The sequence below is a fragment of the Ranitomeya imitator genome, chromosome 4, assembly GCF_032444005.1.
Source record: "Ranitomeya imitator isolate aRanImi1 chromosome 4, aRanImi1.pri, whole genome shotgun sequence".
NCBI lineage: Eukaryota > Metazoa > Chordata > Amphibia > Anura > Dendrobatidae > Ranitomeya > Ranitomeya imitator.
In genome coordinates this window covers 175,727,372-175,747,602 of record NC_091285.1, presented here as the reverse complement: position 1 = coordinate 175,747,602, position 20,231 = coordinate 175,727,372, and positions in this window count along the sequence as shown.

The window sequence follows — 20,231 nt, the reverse complement described above, 5'->3', positions numbered from 1 at the left end:
AGGTGCTGCTCTATTTAACTCCACCTAGTGCTTTCATCCTGGCCTCCAGTCAATGTTCTAGTATAGGACTTGCTTCCTCCTGGATCGTTCCTGTGGCCTGCTGCTCTGCATAGCTAAGTTCCGCTTTTGTTATTTTGTTTGCTGTTTTTTTCTCTCCAGCTTGCTTATTTGGTTTTTCTTGCTTGCTGGAAGCTCTGGGACGCAGAGGGTGTACCTCCTATCCTCGCTCTGTTCAGAAAGTCGGGCCTCACTTTGCTAAATCTATTTCATCTCTACGTTTGTCTTTTCATCTTAACTCACAGTCATTATATGTGGGGGCTGCCTTTTCCTTTGGGGTATTTCTCTGAGGCAAGGTAGGCTTATTTTCTATCTTCAGGCTAGCTAGTTTCTCAGGCTGTGTCGAGTTGCATAGGGAGCGTTAGGCGCAATCCACGGCTGCCTCTAGTGTGGTTGGAGAGGATTAGGGATTGCGGTCAGCAGAGTTCCCACGTCTCAGAGCTCGTTCTATGTTTTTGGGTTATTGTCAGGTCACTGTATGTGCTCTGACTTCTATGTCCATTGTGGTACTGAATTACCTTATTATAACAGTACTGGAGGCCCAAAGTACTAATGATTCTCAATAAAGGAAAAAAAGAAGTTCTGAGACCATTTTTTTTTTCTCTGCACTGTGTTTTTCCTTTTTTTTTCCCCTAGACATTTGGGTGGTTCAGGACACAGGTGTAGCGATGGATATTAAAGGTCTGTCTTCATGTGTGGATCAGCTCACGGCAAGAGTACAAAATATTCAAGACTTTGTGGTTCAGAATTCTATGTTAGAACCAAGAATTCCTATTCCTGATTTGTTTTTTGGAGATAGAACTAAATTTCTGAGTTTCAAAAATAATTGTAAACTATTTCTGGCTTTGAAACCTCGCTCCTCTGGTGACCCAGTTCAACAAGTTAGGATCATTATTTCTTTTTTACGTGGCGACCCTCAGGACTGGGCATTTTCTCTTGCGCCAGGAGATCCTGCATTAAGTAATATTGATGCGTTTTTCCTGGCGCTCGGATTGCTGTACGATGAACCTAATTCAGTGGATCAGGCAGAGAAAAATTTGCTGGCTCTGTGTCAGGGTCAGGATGAGATAGAGATATATTGTCAGAAATTTAGAAAGTGGTCCGTACTCACTCAATGGAATGAAGGTGCGCTCGCAGCTATTTTCAGAAAGGGTATCTCTGAAGCCCTTAAGGATGTCATGGTGGGATTTCCTATGCCTGCTGGTCTGAATGAGTCTATGTCTTTGGCCATTCAGATCGGTCGACGCTTGCGTGAGCGTAAATCTGTGCACCATTTGGCGGTATTATCAGAGCATAAACCTGAGCCTATGCAGTGAGATAGGACTTTGACCAGAGTTGAACGGCAAGAACACAGACGTCAGAATGGGCTGTGTTTCTACTGTGGTGAATCCACTCATGCTATCTCTGATTGTCCTAAGCGCACTAAGCGGTTCGCTAGGTCTGCCACCATTGGTACGGTACAGTCAAAATTTCTTTTGTCCGTTACCTTGATCTGCTCTTTGTCATCTTATTCTGTCATGGCATTTGTGGATTCAGGCGCTGCCCTGAATTTGATGGACTTGGAGTATGCTAGGCGTTGTGGGTTTTTCTTGGAGCCCTTGCAGTGTCCTATTCCATTGAGAGGAATTGATGCTACGCCTTTGGCCAAGAATAAGCCTCAGTACTGGACCCAGCTGACCATGTGCATGGCTCCTGCACATCAGGAGGTTATTCGCTTTCTGGTGTTGCATAATCTGCATGATGTGGTCGTGTTGGGGTTGCCATGGCTACAAGTCCATAATCCAGTGTTAGATTGGAAATCCATGTCTGTGTCCAGCTGGGGTTGTCAGGGGGTACATGGTGATGTCCCATTTCTGTCTATTTCGTCATCCACCCCTTCTGAGGTTCCAGAGTTCTTGTCTGATTACCGGGATGTATTTGATGAGCCCAAGTCCGATGCACTACCTCCGCATAGGGATTGTGATTGTGCTGTCGATTTGATTCCTGGTAGTAAATTCCCAAAAGGTCGACTGTTTAATTTATCCGTGCCTGAGCACGCCGCTATGCGGAGTTACGTGAAGGAGTCCTTGGAGAAGGGGCATATTCACCCGTCATCGTCGCCATTAGGAGCGGGGTTCTTTTTTGTGGCCAAGAAGGATGGTTCGCTGAGACCTTGTATAGATTACTGCCTTCTAAATAAGATCACGGTTAAATTTCAGTACCCCTTGCCGCTGTTATCTGATTTGTTTGCTCGGTTTAAGGGGGCTAGTTGGTTCACCAAGATAGATCTTCGTGGTGCGTATAATCTTGTGCGTATTAAGCGAGGCGATGAATGGAAAACTGCATTTAATACGCCCGAGGGCCATTTTGAGTACCTAGTGATGCCATTTGGACTTGCCAATGCTCCATCAGTGTTTCAGTCCTTTATGCATGACATCTTCCGAGAGTACCTGGATAAATTCCTTATTGTATACTTGGATGATATTTTGATCTTCTCGGATGATTGGGAGTCACATGTGAAGCAGGTCAGAATGGTGCTTCAGGTCCTGCGTGCTAATTCTTTGTTTGTGAAGGGATCAAAGTGTCTCTTTGGTGTTCAGAAGGTTTCATTTTTGGGGTTCATTTTTTCCTCTTCTACTATCGAGATGGACCCTGTTAAGGTCCAAGCCATCCATGATTGGACTCAGCCGACATCTCTGAAAAGTCTGCAAAAGTTCCTGGGCTTTGCTAATTTTTATCGTCGCTTCATCTGCAATATTTCTAGTATTGCTAAACCATTGACCGATTTGACCAAGAAAGGTGCTGATGTGGTCAATTGGTCTTCTGCTGCTGTGGAAGCTTTTCAAGAGTTGAAGCGTCGTTTTTCTTCTGCCCCTGTGTTGTGTCAACCAGATGTTTCGCTTCCATTCCAGGTCGAGGTTGATGCTTCTGAGATTGGAGCAGGGGCTGTTTTGTCGCAGAGAAGTTCTGATTGCTCGGTGATGAAACCATGCGCCTTCTTTTCCAGGAAGTTTTCGCCTGCTGAGCGAAATTATGATGTTGGCAATCGAGAGTTGCTGGCCATGAAGTGGGCATTCGAGGAGTGGCGTCATTGGCTTGAAGGAGCTAAGCATCGCGTGGTGGTCTTGACTGATCATAAGAACATGACTTATCTCGAGTCTGCCAAGCGGTTGAATTCCAGACAGGCTCGTTGGTCGCTGTTTTTTGTCCGTTTTGACTTTGTGGTTTCGTACCTTCCGGGCTCTAAAAATGTGAAGGCGGATGCCCTGTCTAGGAGTTTTGTGCCCGACTCTCCAGGTTTATCTGAGCCGGCGGGTATTCTCAAAGAGGGAGTAATTGTGTCTGCCATCTCCCCTGATTTGCGGCGGGTGCTGCAAAAATTTCAGGCTAATAAACCTGATTGTTACCCAGCGGAGAAACTGTTTGTCCCTGATAGATAGACAAGTAAAGTTATCTCTGAGGTTCATTGTTCGGTGTTGGCTGGTCATCCTGGAATCTTTGGTACCAGAGAGTTAGTGGCTAGATCCTTTTGGTGGCCATCTCTGTCGCGGGATGTGCGTTCTTTTGTGCAGTCCTGTGGGATTTGTGCTCGGGCTAAGCACTGCTGTTCTCGTGCCAGTGGGTTGCTTTTGCCCTTGCTGGTCCTGAAGAGGCCTTGGACACATATCTCTATGGATTTTATTTCAGATCTTCCCGTCTCTCAAAAAATGTCGGTCATTTGGGTGGTTTGTGATCGCTTCTCTAAGATGGTCCATTTGGTGCCCTTGTCTAAATTACCTTCCTCCTCTGATTTGGTGCCATTGTTCTTCCAGCATGTGGTTCGTTTACATGGCATTCCAGAGAATATCGTTTCTGACAGAGGTTCCCAGTTTGTTTCGAGGTTTTGGCGAGCCTTTTGTGCTAGGATGGGCATTGACTTGTCTTTTTCCTCGGCTTTCCATCCTTAGACTAATGGCCAGACCGAACGAACCAATCAGACCTTGGAAACATATCTGAGATGCTTTGTTTCTGCTGATCAGGATGACTGGGTGTCCTTTTTGCCTTTGGCTGAGTTCGCCCTTAATAATCGGGCCAGCTCGGCTACCTTGGTTTCGCCGTTTTTCTGCAACTCTGGGTTCCATCCTCGTTTCTCTTCAGGGCAGGTTGAGTCTTCGGACTGTCCTGGTGTGGATACTGTGGTGGACAGGTTGCAGCAGATTTGGACTCATGTGGTGGACAATTTGACCTTGTCCCAGGAGAAGGCTCAACGTTTCGCTAATCGCAGACGCTGTATGGGTCCCCGACTTCGTGTTGGGGATTTGGTTTGGTTGTCTTCTCGTCATATTCCTATGAAGGTTTCCTCTCCTAAGTTTAAACCTCGTTTCATTGGTCCGTATAGGATTTCTGAGGTTCTTAATCCTGTGTCTTTTCGTTTGACCCTTCCAGATTCTTTTTCCATCCATAACGTATTCCATAGGTCATTGCTGCGGAGATACGTGGCACCTATGGTTCCATCTGTTGATCCTCCTGCCCCGGTTTTGGTGGAGGGGGAGTTGGAGTATATTGTGGAGAAGATTTTGGATTCTCGTGTTTCAAGACGGAAACTCCAGTATCTGGTTAAGTGGAAGGGTTATGCTCAGGAAGATAATTCCTGGGTCTTTCCCTCTGATGTCCATGCTCCCGATCTTGTTCGTGCCTTTCATATGGCTCATCCTGGTCGTCCTGGGGGCTCTGGTGAGGGTTCGGTGACCCCTCCTCAAGGGGGGGGTACTGTTGTGAATTCTGTGGCAGAGCTCCCTCCTGTGGTCACAGGTGGTACTTCGGCTGATTCTCTCTATGAGCTTCCGTTGGTGGAGGAGAGTGGTACTGCGGCTTCTGAGTTTCCTTCCTCAGGTGATGTGGGGAAGTCGTTAGGTGCTGCTCTATTTAACTCCACCTAGTGCTTTCATCCTGGCCTCCAGTCAATGTTCTAGTATAGGACTTGCTTCCTCCTGGATCGTTCCTGTGGCCTGCTGCTCTGCATAGCTAAGTTCCGCTTTTGTTATTTTGTTTGCTGTTTTTTTCTCTCCAGCTTGCTTATTTGGTTTTTCTTGCTTGCTGGAAGCTCTGGGACGCAGAGGGTGTACCTCTGTGCCGTTAGTCGGTACGGAGGGTCTTTTTGCCCCCTTTGCGTGGTTGTTTGTAGGGTTTTGTGTTGACCGCAAAGTTACCTTTCCTATCCTCGCTCTGTTCAGAAAGTCGGGCCTCACTTTGCTAAATCTATTTCATCTCTACGTTTGTCTTTTCATCTTAACTCACAGTCATTATATGTGGGGGCTGCCTTTTCCTTTGGGGTATTTCTCTGAGGCAAGGTAGGCTTATTTTCTATCTTCAGGCTAGCTAGTTTCTCAGGCTGTGTCGAGTTGCATAGGGAGCGTTAGGCGCAGGGGCGGATTATCAGAGGGTCAATATGGGCGGTAGCCCAGGGCCCAGTGGTCTGGGGGGGCCCTGGGCTACCGCACAGATTGACCCTCTGATAATCATCTGTGATTCTGTGAATGCCGGCGGCCGCCGCCGGCATTTATGTGCCCCCCGCCGTACCCGGTAGGCAGAGAGAGGGGGCCCGCATCGGGCCCCTTCTCATCTGCTCACCGGGCCCCTTTCCGGCGCTGCGGCAGTTTCCTATTGACGTGCGGGCGCGCTCCCGCACGTCAATAGTTAACAACAGCCGACAGCCAATTGGAGGCTGGCGGCTGATGTCGGCCGCAGGCGCACACGTCGCCGGCGTCTGACGTCATTGTCAGTCGCCGGCGAGTGTGCTCTGCTGCAGGGAGCTCGCCGCCTGGAGCGCGGACAGGTGAGGAGACTGCTTGTTTTTTTTGTTTTTTTTAATAACGGTGGACACACTGGGGCAATGCTGGAGGACACTGGGGCAATGCTGGAGGACACTGGGGCAGATGGCTGGAGGACACTGGGGCAATGCTGGAGGACACTGGGGCAATGCTGGAGGACACTGGGGGCAGATTGCTGGAGGACACTGGGGCAGATGGCTGGAGGACACTGGGACAGATGGCTGGAGGACACTGGGACAGATGGCTGGAGGATGCTGGGGCAGATGGCTGGAGGACACTGGGGCAGATGGCTGGAGGACACTGGGGCAGATGGCTGGAGGACACTGGGGCAATGCTGGAGGACACTGGGGCAGATTGCTGGAGGACACTGGGGCAATGCTGGAGGACACTGGGGCAGATTGCTGGAGGACACTGGGGCAGATTGCTGGAGGACACTGGGGCAGATTGCTGGAGGACACTGGGGCAGATTGCTGGAGGACACTGGGGCAATGCTGGAGGACACTGGGGCTATGCTGGAGGACACTGAGGCAGATGGCTGGAGGACACTGGGGCAATGCTGGAGGACACTGGGGCAATGCTGGAGGACACTGGGGGCAGATTGCTGGAGGACACTGGGGCAGATGGCTGGAGGACACTGGGACAGATGGCTGGAGGACACTGGGACAGATGGCTGGAGGACACTGGGGCAGATTGCTGGAGGACACTGGGGCAGATTGCTGGAGGACACTGGGGCAGATTTCTGGAGGACACTGGGGCAATGCTGGAGGACACTGGGGCAGATTGCTGGAGGACACTGGAGCAATGCTGGAGGACACTGGAACAATGCTGGAGGACACTGGGGCAATGCTGGAGGACACTGGGGCAGATTGCTGGAGGACACTGGGGCAGATTGCTGGAGGACACTGGGGCAGATTGCTGGAGGACACTGGGGCAGATTGCTGGAGGACACTGGAGCAATGCTGGAGGACACTGGGGCAATGCTGGAGGACACTGGGGCAGATTGCTGGAGACACTGGGACAGATTGCTGGAGACACTGGGGCAGATTGCTGGAGACACTGGGACAATGCTGGAGACACTGGGGGAAATGCTGGACATACTGGGGCAGATTGCTGGACACACGGTTGGTAATATTCTGGACACACTGTCTGGGGGCAATGCTGGACGCACTGGGGCAGATTGCTGGACACACTGTCTGGAGGCAATATGCTGGACACACTGGGGCACTATGCTGGACATACTGGGGCAGATTGCTGGACACACTGGGGGAAATATGCTGGACACACTGGGGCAGATTGCTGGACACTGGGGCAATATGCTGGACATACTGGGGCAGATTGCTGGACACACTGGGGGCAGGACTGGAGGCATGGGCAGAATGGAGACACGGGGCAGAATGAAAGACATGGGGCAGGATTGGATCATGGGGCAGGATGGATACGATGGAGACAGATGGGGCAGGATGGGGAGATCATATGGTGTAGAATGGATAGTCATGAGTGCAGGATACGAGAACATATGGCTGGAGCCATGAATGAGACACACGGGGCCAGGATGGGGAATATTATTACCATAGGGGCTAATTAAGGGATATTATTACTGCAGTGATGTATTTATTTTATTTTTTGAGTATACTGTTTTAAATGGGGGGCGGTCCTGTTACTGTGCAGAGTGACACTATCGCCTTTTTTTCTTCATGTGGTGTAATGTAGAAGTTGTGAAAAATTAAGTAATGTGTTCTACAAGCGGAGCTCGAGATAACTGTGTTATTTCCTGCAGAAACGAGTCCTGGCTGGAAGAAATGATGGCTGTCTGTGCTGGATGAAAGATGAATGACTTCACCTAGAGACGTCACTGGTGAGTCAGTGTTACCTATACACTGACACTATACACTGTATACTATATACAGAGGTCCTGTGTACAATGTCACCAGTGAACACTGTATTACCTATACATTATATACAGAGTTCCTGTGTATAATACCACCAGTGATCTCTGTATTACCTCTACAGACACTGCATACTAAGTACAGATCTCCTGTGAATACTGGCACTTATGGTGATAGTATTGTGTTGTTGTTTTATACTGATCAGTATTGTAGTATTCAGTCACTATGTGGTGGTAATATGTGGTCTGGAAATGGTGTTGTGGTATTTGACCCTTGTATGTGATATTTGGTCACCAAGTGGTGTTAATATGTGATCTTGACATGGTGCGGTGGTATTTGTTCCTTGTATGTGATATTATTGGTCAAAATATACCTAAATTGTATTGCAGATTCTACCAAATATTTAATAGGTTACAGTAGAGTAAGGCCCGGCCATTTTTCTGGAATAATCTGGTTCGGGTATATCATGACCCCTGTCACGTGACCCCCATCACGTGACCCCCGTCACATGACCCCCGTCACATGACCCCCGTCACATGACCGGGGGGCCCACAGTGTCTGAACAGCCCGAGGCCCTGGCTACCCTTAATCCACCCCTGGTTAGGCGCAATCCACGGCTGCCTCTAGTGTGGTTGGAGAGGATTAGGGATTGCGGTCAGCAGAGTTCCCACGTCTCAGAGCTCGTTCTATGTTTTTGGGTTATTGTCAGGTCACTGTATGTGCTCTGACTTCTATGTCCATTGTGGTACTGAATTACCTTATCATAACAGTACCCGTAAAAGATCTGACAGCAAAAACAGCAGCCAAAGCATTCCAAACTTACTTTTGTAGACCCCATGGATATCCGGAACAGGTTCTCACCGACCAAGGTACAGCCTTTGAATCAGAGATCTTCAGAGAATTCTGTAATATGTATGGTTGCAAAAAGATCCGGACGACGGCCTATCATCCACAAACAAACGGCTTATGCGATAAGATGAACCATATTGTAATAGACCTACTAAAGACTTTACCTGAGACAGAAAGGAATTAATGGCCAGAGAAATTGCCTGACTTGGTGGATCTGTATAATCATGTCCCGGTGAGCTCCACCAACTTCACCCCAGCTTACCTTATGCGTGCAAGACCCGGCCAATTACCAATCGATCTAGAAATGGGAATTCTGAAACCAGACGCAGAAGTTCAAGACTCCAATTGGGATATCATACGGCAAAAGCAGTATCGCCAAGTGCAAGAGAGTGTGGAAAGAAGCCTTCGGCAAACTAGAGAAAGACAAGAGCGAACTTTCAACCAGAATGCTCTAGCGACCCCATTAAGACCGGGTGACCAAGTGCTCAAGAGAAATCGTCGAACCAATAAACTAGACAATCAGTGGGAAGCCGTACCCTACACAGTTTTACCAACAAGAATGGATAATCCTAAAATGTGTCTCATTAGCAAAAACGGAGGCTTAACATCTGTACTAGTGTCAAGAGACAATCTTAAATTATGTCCAGAAGCATTGAAAGAGCCAGAAGTTGTCCAGCCAGAACCAGAAGTTATTCAACCCATACAGGTTCAACCAGTAAAGGAAACAGAAGAGGAAATGTATCACACCTGTATACGAGACTTTCCCAAAACCCTACTAACATACCATGGTGCAGTAGTGGTTCCCATGGTGGCCTTTTACCCAACACCGAACCCAATACCAGAAGTCCCAAGACAGGAAGAGGCTGACCTCATACTACGGGAGGTTCCAGGCCAGGAAGAACAGATTCCTGATCAGAGTAATCCCATTCACGGTGGACTTGCCAACTCCATAGTCGTGGAATTATCTTTAGCAGAGCGGGCAGATACTACATCCGCAGTAGACAGTAGTACACCACATGAAGAGACACCGCTATTACGTAGATCACAGCGTAGTACCCAGGGTCAATTACCGGCCAGGTATGCGGATAACCAACTATAAAACTATAGTCATTGTTATCATTCTGCAACGTTTAAGCACAGTACCTACAGAGACTTGTCTGTATGAACTTATTGCATATTCTTGAACTTTTTATCAGCCCGGAGGCACTAAATCAAAGCTCCGGAAAGACTGCTTTTTGAACTTTGCTTTTTGCTTTTTTTGAACTTTCTTTAGACTTTATATTGGTAACTCCGTTGAAAAAATGGAACTAAATTCCTGGACACAAAGTGCAGTGCCTTTCCTAGTACCTTCAAGGATAGAACTGTATTAATGGACGCTATTTGAAGTGACTTTTTACAGAACTCTATTTTTGTTTCCTTGAGTGGTTTTTGTAACTTTTCATTTTTAAGACTCTGTACGTATTAATTGTTATTTCAAAATGTTATCGTCCCACAGTCCCGGAGTACTGTTCTTAACTAAGGGGGAATGTGGCACCCCTAGGGGTATTTGCCACAAAAATAGTTACTGACACTAAATACAAATACTAAAATAGCAAGACTGCACTACCACCTCCGGCCAGAAGGGGGAGCTCCAGAGACTCCCCTTGATCCATTCTGGTCTGAGAAAATAACTGGCAGTTGGGCTAAGGAGCTGAAAGTGAGAGGTCATACAGCTGAATTTCTAACAGCCCTATGACAGTTTCCAGGCCCAAATCACCGGCTTGAGGAGAAGAGGGACAGAGAAAAAGGACATTGTGAGAACCGGGTAGCATTAATCACTACCCAGAACAGGCGCAAAGACGGATACCGGATCCGTGGCTGTATTCATTATATATAATACAGCAACCGGAAAAACGTGAGGTGATATCAGCTTCACTAGGGCCGGACGCAGCAACAGACACAGAGTTCAGCGGTACTCCTGGAGGGGGTAAGCCGATAAAAGGACTCGGGTTGCCCGTCGAACCAGGACCCGGAGGGGACAGATTGGGCCGGCAGCCAGTTCACATACAGCAGCAGGGCCACACAGAAACTGCGTACAATAAGAGGCGAAGACCCCGGCAGGGTCAAAGTGTTATGAACTGGTGATTCAGAGACACAATGGACCTGGTGGTTAAGAGCACACAAAGTGACCTGATAGTTACTAATAACATAGGACGAGCTCTGAGACGTGGGAACTCTGCTGACCGCAATCCCTAATCCTATCACACCACACTAGAGGTAGCCGTGGAGCGCTCCTGACCAGACCTAGGCACCTCGGGCACAGCCTGAGAAACTAGCTAGCCCTGAAGATAGAAAAATAAGCCTACCTTGCCTCAGAGAAATTCCCCAAAGGAAAAGGCAGCCCCCCACATATAATGACTGTGAGTAAAGATGAAAATACAAACACAGAGATGAAATAGGTTTTAGCAAAGTGAGGCCCGACTTACTGAATAGACCGAGGATAGTTAAGATAGCTTTGCGGTCAGCACAAAAACCTACAAACAACCACGCAGAGGGCGCAAAAAGACCCTCCGTACCGACTAACGGCACGGAGGTGCTCCCTCTGCGTCCCAGAGCTTCCAGCAAGCAAGAAAAACCAATATAGCAAGCTGGACAGAAAAAATAGCAAACAAAAATAACACAAGCAGAACTTAGCTTATGCAGTGCAGACAGGCCACAAGACGATCCAGGAGAGAGCAAGACCAATACTGGAACATTGACTGGAGGCCAGGAACAAAGAACTAGGTGGAGTTAAATAGAGCAACACCTAACGACTTAACCTCGTCACCTGAGGAAGGGAACTCAGAAGCCGCAGCCCCACTCACATCCACCCGAGAAAGCTCATAGACAGAACCAGCCGAAGTACCACTCATGACCACAGGAGGGAGCTTGACCACAGAATTCACAACAGTACCCCACCCTTGAGGAGGGGTCACCGAACCCTCACCAGAGCCCCCAGGCCGACCAGGATGAGCCAAATGAAAGGCACGAACCAGATCGGCAGCATGAACATCAGAGGCAAAGACCCAGGAATTATCTTCCTGACCATAACCCTTCCACTTGACCAGGTACTGGAGTTTCCGTCTCGAAATGCGAGAATCCAAAATCTTCTCCACAATATACTCCAACTCCCCCTCAACCAAAACCGGGGCAGGAGGATCAACGGATGGAACCACAGGTGCCACGTATCTCCGCAACAATGACCTATGGAATACATTATGGATGGAAAAAGAATCTGGAAGGGTCAAACGAAAAGACACAGGATTAAGAACCTCAGAAATCCTATACGGACCAATGAAACGAGGCTTAAACTTAGGAGAGGAAACTTTCATAGGAATATAACGAGACGACAACCAAACCAAATCCCCAACACGAAGTCGGGGACCCACACAGCGCCTGCGGTTAGCGAAACGTTGAGCCTTCTCCTGGGACAATGTCAAATTGTCTACTACATTAGTCCAAATCTGCTGCAACCTATCCACCACAGTATCCACACCAGGACAGTCTGAAGACTCAAACTGCCCTGAAGAGAAACGAGGATGGAAACCAGAATTGCAGAAAAACGGCGAAACCAAAGTAGCCGAGCTGGCCCGATTATTAAGGGCAAACTCAGCCAACGGCAAAAAGGACACCCAATCATCCAGATCAGCAGAAACAAAACATCTCAGATATGTTTCCAAGGTCTGATTGGTTCGTTCAGTTTGGCCATTTGTCTGAGGATGGAAAGCCGAGGAAAAAGATAAATCAATGCCCATCCTAGCACAAAAGGCTCGCCAAAACCTCGAAACAAACTGGGAACCTCTGTCAGAAACGATGTTCTCCGGAATGCCATGTAAACGAACCACAAGCTGGAAAAACAATGGCACCAAATCAGAGGAGGAAGGCAATTTAGACAAGGGTACCAAATGGACCATCTTAGAGAAGCGATCACAAACCACCCAAATGACCGACATCTTTTGAGAGATGGGGAGATCCGAAATAAAATCCATAGAGATATGTGTCCAGGGCCTCTTTGGGACCGGCAAGGGCAAAAGCAACCCACTGGCACGAGAACAGCAGGGCTTAGCCCAAGCACAAATCCCACAGGACTGCACAAACGAACGCACATCCCGTGACAGAGATGGCCACCAAAAGGATCTAGCCACCAAATCTCTGGTACCAAAGATTCCAAGATGACCAGCCAACACCGAACAATGAACCTCAGAGATAACTCTACTCGTCCATTTATCAGGGACAAACAGTTTCTCCGCTGGGCAACGGTCAGGTCTATTAGCCTGAAATTTTTGCAGCACCCGCCGCAAATCAGGGGAGATGACAGACAGAATTACCCCCTCTTTGAGAATACCCGCCGGCTCAGGCAAACCCGGAGAGTCGGGCACAAAACTCCTAGACAGGGCATCCGCCTTCACATTCTTAGAGCCCGGAAGGTACGAAACCACAAAGTCAAAACGGGAGAAAAACAGCGACCAACGAGCCTGTCTAGGATTCAACCGTTTGGCAGACTCAAGATAAGTCAAGTTCTTGTGATCAGTCAAGACCACCACGCGATGCTTAGCTCCCTCAAGCCAATGACGCCACTCCTCGAATGCCCACTTCATGGCCAGCAACTCTCGATTGCCAACATCATAATTACGCTCAGCAGGCAAAAACTTCCTGGAAAAGAAGGCACATGGCTTCATCACCGAGCCATCAGAACTTCTTTGCGACAAAACAGCCCCTGCTCCAATCTCAGAAGCATCAACCTCGACCTGGAACGGGAGCGAAACATCTGGTTGGCACAACACAGGGCAGAAGAAAAACGACGCTTCAACTCCTGAAAAGCTTCCACAGCAGCAGAAGACCAATTGACCACATCAGCACCCTTCTTGGTTAAACCAGTCAACGGTTTAGCAATACTAGAAAAATTATTGATGAAGCGACGATAAAAATTAGCAAAGCCCAGGAACTTTTGCAGACTCTTCAGAGATGTCGGCTGAGTCCAATCATAAATAGCCTGAACTTTAACAGGGTCCAACTCGATAGTAGAAGGGGAAAAAATGAAACCCAAAAATGAAACCTTCTGAACACCAAAGAGACACTTTGACCCCTTCACAAACAAAGCATTCGCACGCAGGACCTGGAACACCATTCTAACCTGCTTCACGTGAGACTCCCAATCATCCGAGAAGACCAAAATATCATCCAAGTATACAATCAGGAATTTATCCAGGTACTCTCGGAAGATGTCATGCATAAAGGACTGAAATACTGATGGAGCATTAGAAAGCCCGAATGGCATAACCAAGTACTCAAAATGGCCCTCGGGCGTATTAAATACTGTTTTCCATTCATCGCCCTGTTTAATACGCACAAGATTATACGCACCACGAAGATCTATCTTGGTGAACCAACTAGCCCCCTTAATCCGAGCAAACAAATCAGACAGCAGCGGCAAGGGGTACTGAAATTTGACTGTGATTTTATTTAGAAGGCGGTAATCAATACAAGGTCTCAGCGAACCATCCTTCTTGGCCACAAAAAAGAACCCTGCTCCCAATGGCGACGACGACGGGCGAATATGACCCTTCTCCAAGGATTCCTTTACGTAACTCCGCATAGCGGCGTGCTCAGGCACAGACAAATTAAACAGTCGACCCCTATGCGGAGGTAGGGCCCTGGACTTGGGCTCATCAAATACATCCCGGTAATCCGATAAGAACTCTGGGACCTCAGAAGGGGCGGATGACGAAATAGACAGAAATGGAACATCACCATGTACCCCCTGACAACCCCAGCTGGACACAGACATTGATTTCCAATCCAATACTGGGTTATGGACTTGTAGCCTTGGCAACCCCAACACGACCACATCATGCAGATTATGCAACACCAAAAAGTGAATATCCTCCTGATGCGCAGGAGCCATGCACATGGTCAGCTGGGTCCAGTATTGAGGCTTATTCTTGGCCAAAGGCTTGGCATCAATTCCTCTCAATGGAATAGGATACTGCAAGGGCTCCAAGAAAAACCCACAGCGCCTAGCAAACTCCAAGTCCATCAAATTCAGGGCAGCGCCTGAATCCACAAATGCCATGACAGAATAGGATGACAAAGAGCAGATCAAAGTAACGGACAAAAGAAATTTCGACTGTACCGTACCAATGGTGGCAGACCTAGCGAACCGCTTAGTGCGCTTAGGACAATCGGAGATAGCATGAGTGGAATCACCACAGTAAAAACACAGCCCATTCCGACGTCTGTGTTCTTGCCGTTCAGCTCTGGTCAAAGTCCCATCACTTTGCATAGGCTCAGGTTTATGCTCAGGTAATACCGCCAAATGGTGCACAGTTTTACGCTCACGCAAGCGTCGATCGATCTGAATGGCCAAAGACATAGACTCATTCAGACCAGCAGGCATAGGAAATCCCACCATGACATCCTTAAGGGCTTCAGAGAGACCCTTTCTGAAAATTGCTGCCAGCGCACATTCATTCCATTGAGTGAGCACAGACCACTTCCTAAACCTCTGACAATATATCTCTACCTCATCCTGACCCTGACACAGAGCCAGCAAATTTTTCTCTGCCTGATCCACTGAATTAGGTTCATCATAAAGCAATCCGAGCGCCAGAAAAAACGCATCAATATTACATAATGCAGGATCTCCTGGCGCAAGGGAAAATGCCCAGTCTTGAGGGTTGCCACGTAATAAAGAAATAATGATCTTAACTTGTTGAACTGGGTCACCAGAGGAGCGGGGTTTCAAAGCCAGAAACAGTTTACAATTATTTTTAAAACTCAGAAACTTAGCTCTATCTCCAGAAAACAAATCAGGAATAGGAATTCTTGGTTCTAACATAGAATTCTGAACCACAAAGTCTTGAATATTTTGTGAGATGATCCACACAAGAAGACAGACCATTAATGTCCATCACTACACCTGTGTCCTGAACCACCCAAATGTCTAGGGGAAAAGAAAGACAAAACACACTGCAGAGAAAAAAAAATGGTCTCAGAACTTCTCTTTTCCCTCTATTGAGAAGCATTAGTACTTTGGGCCTCCAGTACTGTTATGAACTGGTGATTCAGAGACACAATGGACCTGGTGGTTAAGAGCACACAAAGTGACCTGATAGTTACTAATAACATAGGACGAGCTCTGAGACGTGGGAACTCTGCTGACAGCAATCCCTAATCCTATCACACCACACTAGAGGTAGCCGTGGAGCGCTCCTGACCAGACCTAGGCGCCTCGGGCACAGCCTGAGAAACTATCTAGCCCTGAAGATAGAAAAATAAGCCTACCTTGCCTCAGAGAAATTCCCCAAAGGAAAAGGCAGCCCCCCACATATAATGACTGTGAGTAAAGATGAAAATACAAACACAGAGATGAAATAGGTTTTAGCAAAGTGAGGCCCGACTTACTGAATAGACCGAGGATAGTTAAGATAGCTTTGCGGTCAGCACAAAAACCTACAAACAACCACGCAGAGGGCGCAAAAAGACCCTCCGTACCGACTAACGGCACGGAGGTGCTCCCTCTGCGTCCCAGAGCTTCCAGCAAGCAAGAAAAACCAATATAGCAAGCTGGACAGAAAAAATAGCAAACAAAAATAACACAAGCAGAACTTAGCTTATGCAGTGCAGACAGGCCACAAGACGATCCAGGAGAGAGCAAGACCAATACTGGAACATTGACTGGAGGCCAGGAACAAAGAACTAGGTGGAGTTAAATAGAGCAACACCTAACGACTTAACCTCGTCACCTGAGGAAGGGAACTCAGAAGCCGCAGCCCCACTCACATCCACCCGAGAAAGCTCATAGACAGAACCAGCCGAAGTACCACTCATGACCACAGGAGGGAGCTTGACCACAGAATTCACAACAGTACCCCACCCTTGAGGAGGGGTCACCGAAACCTCACCAGAGCCCCCAGGCCGACCAGGATGAGCCAAATGAAAGGCACGAACCAGATCGGCAGCATGAACATCAGAGGCAAAGACCCAGGAATTATCTTCCTGACCATAACCCTTCCACTTGACCAGGTACTGGAGTTTCCGTCTCGAAATGCAAGAATCCAAAATCTTCTCCACAATATACTCCAACTCCCCCTCAACCAAAACCGGGGCAGGAGGATCAACGGATGGAACCACAGGTGCCACGTATCTCCGCAACAATGACCTATGGAATACATTATGGATGGAAAAAGAATCTGGAAGGGTCAAACGAAAAGACACAGGATTAAGAACCTCAGAAATCCTATACGGACCAATGAAACGAGGCTTAAACTTAGGAGAGGAAACTTTCATAGGAATATAACGAGACGACAACCAAACCAAATCCCCAACACGAAGTCGGGGACCCACACAGCGCCTGCGGTTAGCGAAACGTTGAGCCTTCTCCTGGGACAATGTCAAATTGTCTACTACATTAGTCCAAATCTGCTGCAACCTATCCACCACAGTATCCACACCAGGACAGTCTGAAGACTCAAACTGCCCTGAAGAGAAACGAGGATGGAAACCAGAATTGCAGAAAAACGGCGAAACCAAAGTAGCCGAGCTGGCCCGATTATTAAGGGCAAACTCAGCCAACGGCAAAAAGGACACCCAATCATCCAGATCAGCAGAAACAAAACATCTCAGATATGTTTCCAAGGTCTGATTGGTTCGTTCAGTTTGGCCATTTGTCTGAGGATGGAAAGCCGAGGAAAAAGATAAATCAATGCCCATCCTAGCACAAAAGGCTCGCCAAAACCTCGAAACAAACTGGGAACCTCTGTCAGAAACGATGTTCTCCGGAATGCCATGTAAACGAACCACAAGCTGGAAAAACAATGGCACCAAATCAGAGGAGGAAGGCAATTTAGACAAGGGTACCAAATGGACCATCTTAGAGAAGCGATCACAAACCACCCAAATGACCGACATCTTTTGAGAGATGGGGAGATCCGAAATAAAATCCATAGAGATATGTGTCCAGGGCCTCTTTGGGACCGGCAAGGGCAAAAGCAACCCACTGGCACGAGAACAGCAGGGCTTAGCCCAAGCACAAATCCCACAGGACTGCACAAACGAACGCACATCCCGTGACAGAGATGGCCACCAAAAGGATCTAGCCACCAAATCTCTGGTACCAAAGATTCCAAGATGACCAGCCAACACCGAACAATGAACCTCAGAGATAACTCTACTCGTCCATTTATCAGGGACAAACAGTTTCTCCGCTGGGCAACGGTCAGGTCTATTAGCCTGAAATTTTTGCAGCACCCGCCGCAAATCAGGGGAGATGACAGACAGAATTACCCCCTCTTTGAGAATACCCGCCGGCTCAGGCAAACCCGGAGAGTCGGGCACAAAACTCCTAGACAGGGCATCCGCCTTCACATTCTTAGAGCCCGGAAGGTACGAAACCACAAAGTCAAAACGGGAGAAAAACAGCGACCAACGAGCCTGTCTAGGATTCAACCGTTTGGCAGACTCAAGATAAGTCAAGTTCTTGTGATCAGTCAAGACCACCACGCGATGCTTAGCTCCCTCAAGCCAATGACGCCACTCCTCGAATGCCCACTTCATGGCCAGCAACTCTCGATTGCCAACATCATAATTACGCTCAGCAGGCAAAAACTTCCTGGAAAAGAAGGCACATGGCTTCATCACCGAGCCATCAGAACTTCTTTGCGACAAAACAGCCCCTGCTCCAATCTCAGAAGCATCAACCTCGACCTGGAACGGGAGCGAAACATCTGGTTGGCACAACACAGGGCAGAAGAAAAACGACGCTTCAACTCCTGAAAAGCTTCCACAGCAGCAGAAGACCAATTGACCACATCAGCACCCTTCTTGGTTAAACCAGTCAACGGTTTAGCAATACTAGAAAAATTATTGATGAAGCGACGATAAAAATTAGCAAAGCCCAGGAACTTTTGCAGACTCTTCAGAGATGTCGGCTGAGTCCAATCATAAATAGCCTGAACTTTAACAGGGTCCAACTCGATAGTAGAAGGGGAAAAAATGAAACCCAAAAATGAAACCTTCTGAACACCAAAGAGACACTTTGACCCCTTCACAAACAAAGCATTCGCACGCAGGACCTGGAACACCATTCTAACCTGCTTCACGTGAGACTCCCAATCATCCGAGAAGACCAAAATATCATCCAAGTATACAATCAGGAATTTATCCAGGTACTCTCGGAAGATGTCATGCATAAAGGACTGAAATACTGATGGAGCATTAGAAAGCCCGAATGGCATAACCAGGTACTCAAAATGGCCCTCGGGCGTATTAAATGCTGTTTTCCATTCATCGCCCTGTTTAATACGCACAAGATTATACGCACCACGAAGATCTATCTTGGTGAACCAACTAGCCCCCTTAATCCGAGCAAACAAATCAGACAGCAGCGGCAAGGGGTACTGAAATTTGACTGTGATTTTATTTAGAAGGCGGTAATCAATACAAGGTCTCAGCGAACCATCCTTCTTGGCCACAAAAAAGAACCCTGCTCCCAATGGCGACGACGACGGGCGAATATGACCCTTCTCCAAGGATTCCTTTACGTAACTCCGCATAGCGGCGTGCTCAGGCACAGACAAATTAAACAGTCGACCCCTATGCGGAGGTAGGGCCCTGGACTTGGGCTCATCAAATACATCCCGGTAATCCGATAAGAACTCTGGGACCTCAGAAGGGGCGGATGACGAAATAGACAGAAATGGAACATCACCATGTACCCCCTGACAACCCCAGCTGGACACAGACATTGATTTCCAATCCAATACTGGGTTATGGACTTGTAGCCTTGGCAACCCCAACACGACCACATCATGCAGATTATGCAACACCAAAAAGTGAATATCCTCCTGATGCGCAGGAGCCATGCACATGGTCAGCTGGGTCCAGTATTGAGGCTTATTCTTGGCCAAAGGCTTGGCATCAATTCCTCTCAATGGAATAGGATACTGCAAGGGCTCCAAGAAAAACCCACAGCGCCTAGCAAACTCCAAGTCCATCAAATTCAGGGCAGCGCCTGAATCCACAAATGCCATGACAGAATAGGATGACAAAGAGCAGATCAAAGTAACGGACAAAAGAAATTTCGACTGTACCGTACCAATGGTGGCAGACCTAGCGAACCGCTTAGTGCGCTTAGGACAATCGGAGATAGCATGAGTGGAATCACCACAGTAAAAACACAGCCCATTCCGACGTCTGTGTTCTTGCCGTTCAGCTCTGGTCAAAGTCCCATCACTTTGCATAGGCTCAGGTTTATGCTCAGGTAATACCGCCAAATGGTGCACAGTTTTACGCTCACGCAAGCGTCGATCGATCTGAATGGCCAAAGACATAGACTCATTCAGACCAGCAGGCATAGGAAATCCCACCATGACATCCTTAAGGGCTTCAGAGAGACCCTTTCTGAAAATTGCTGCCAGCGCACATTCATTCCATTGAGTGAGCACAGACCACTTCCTAAACCTCTGACAATATATCTCTACCTCATCCTGACCCTGACACAGAGCCAGCAAATTTTTCTCTGCCTGATCCACTGAATTAGGTTCATCATAAAGCAATCCGAGCGCCAGAAAAAACGCATCAATATTACATAATGCAGGATCTCCTGGCGCAAGGGAAAATGCCCAGTCTTGAG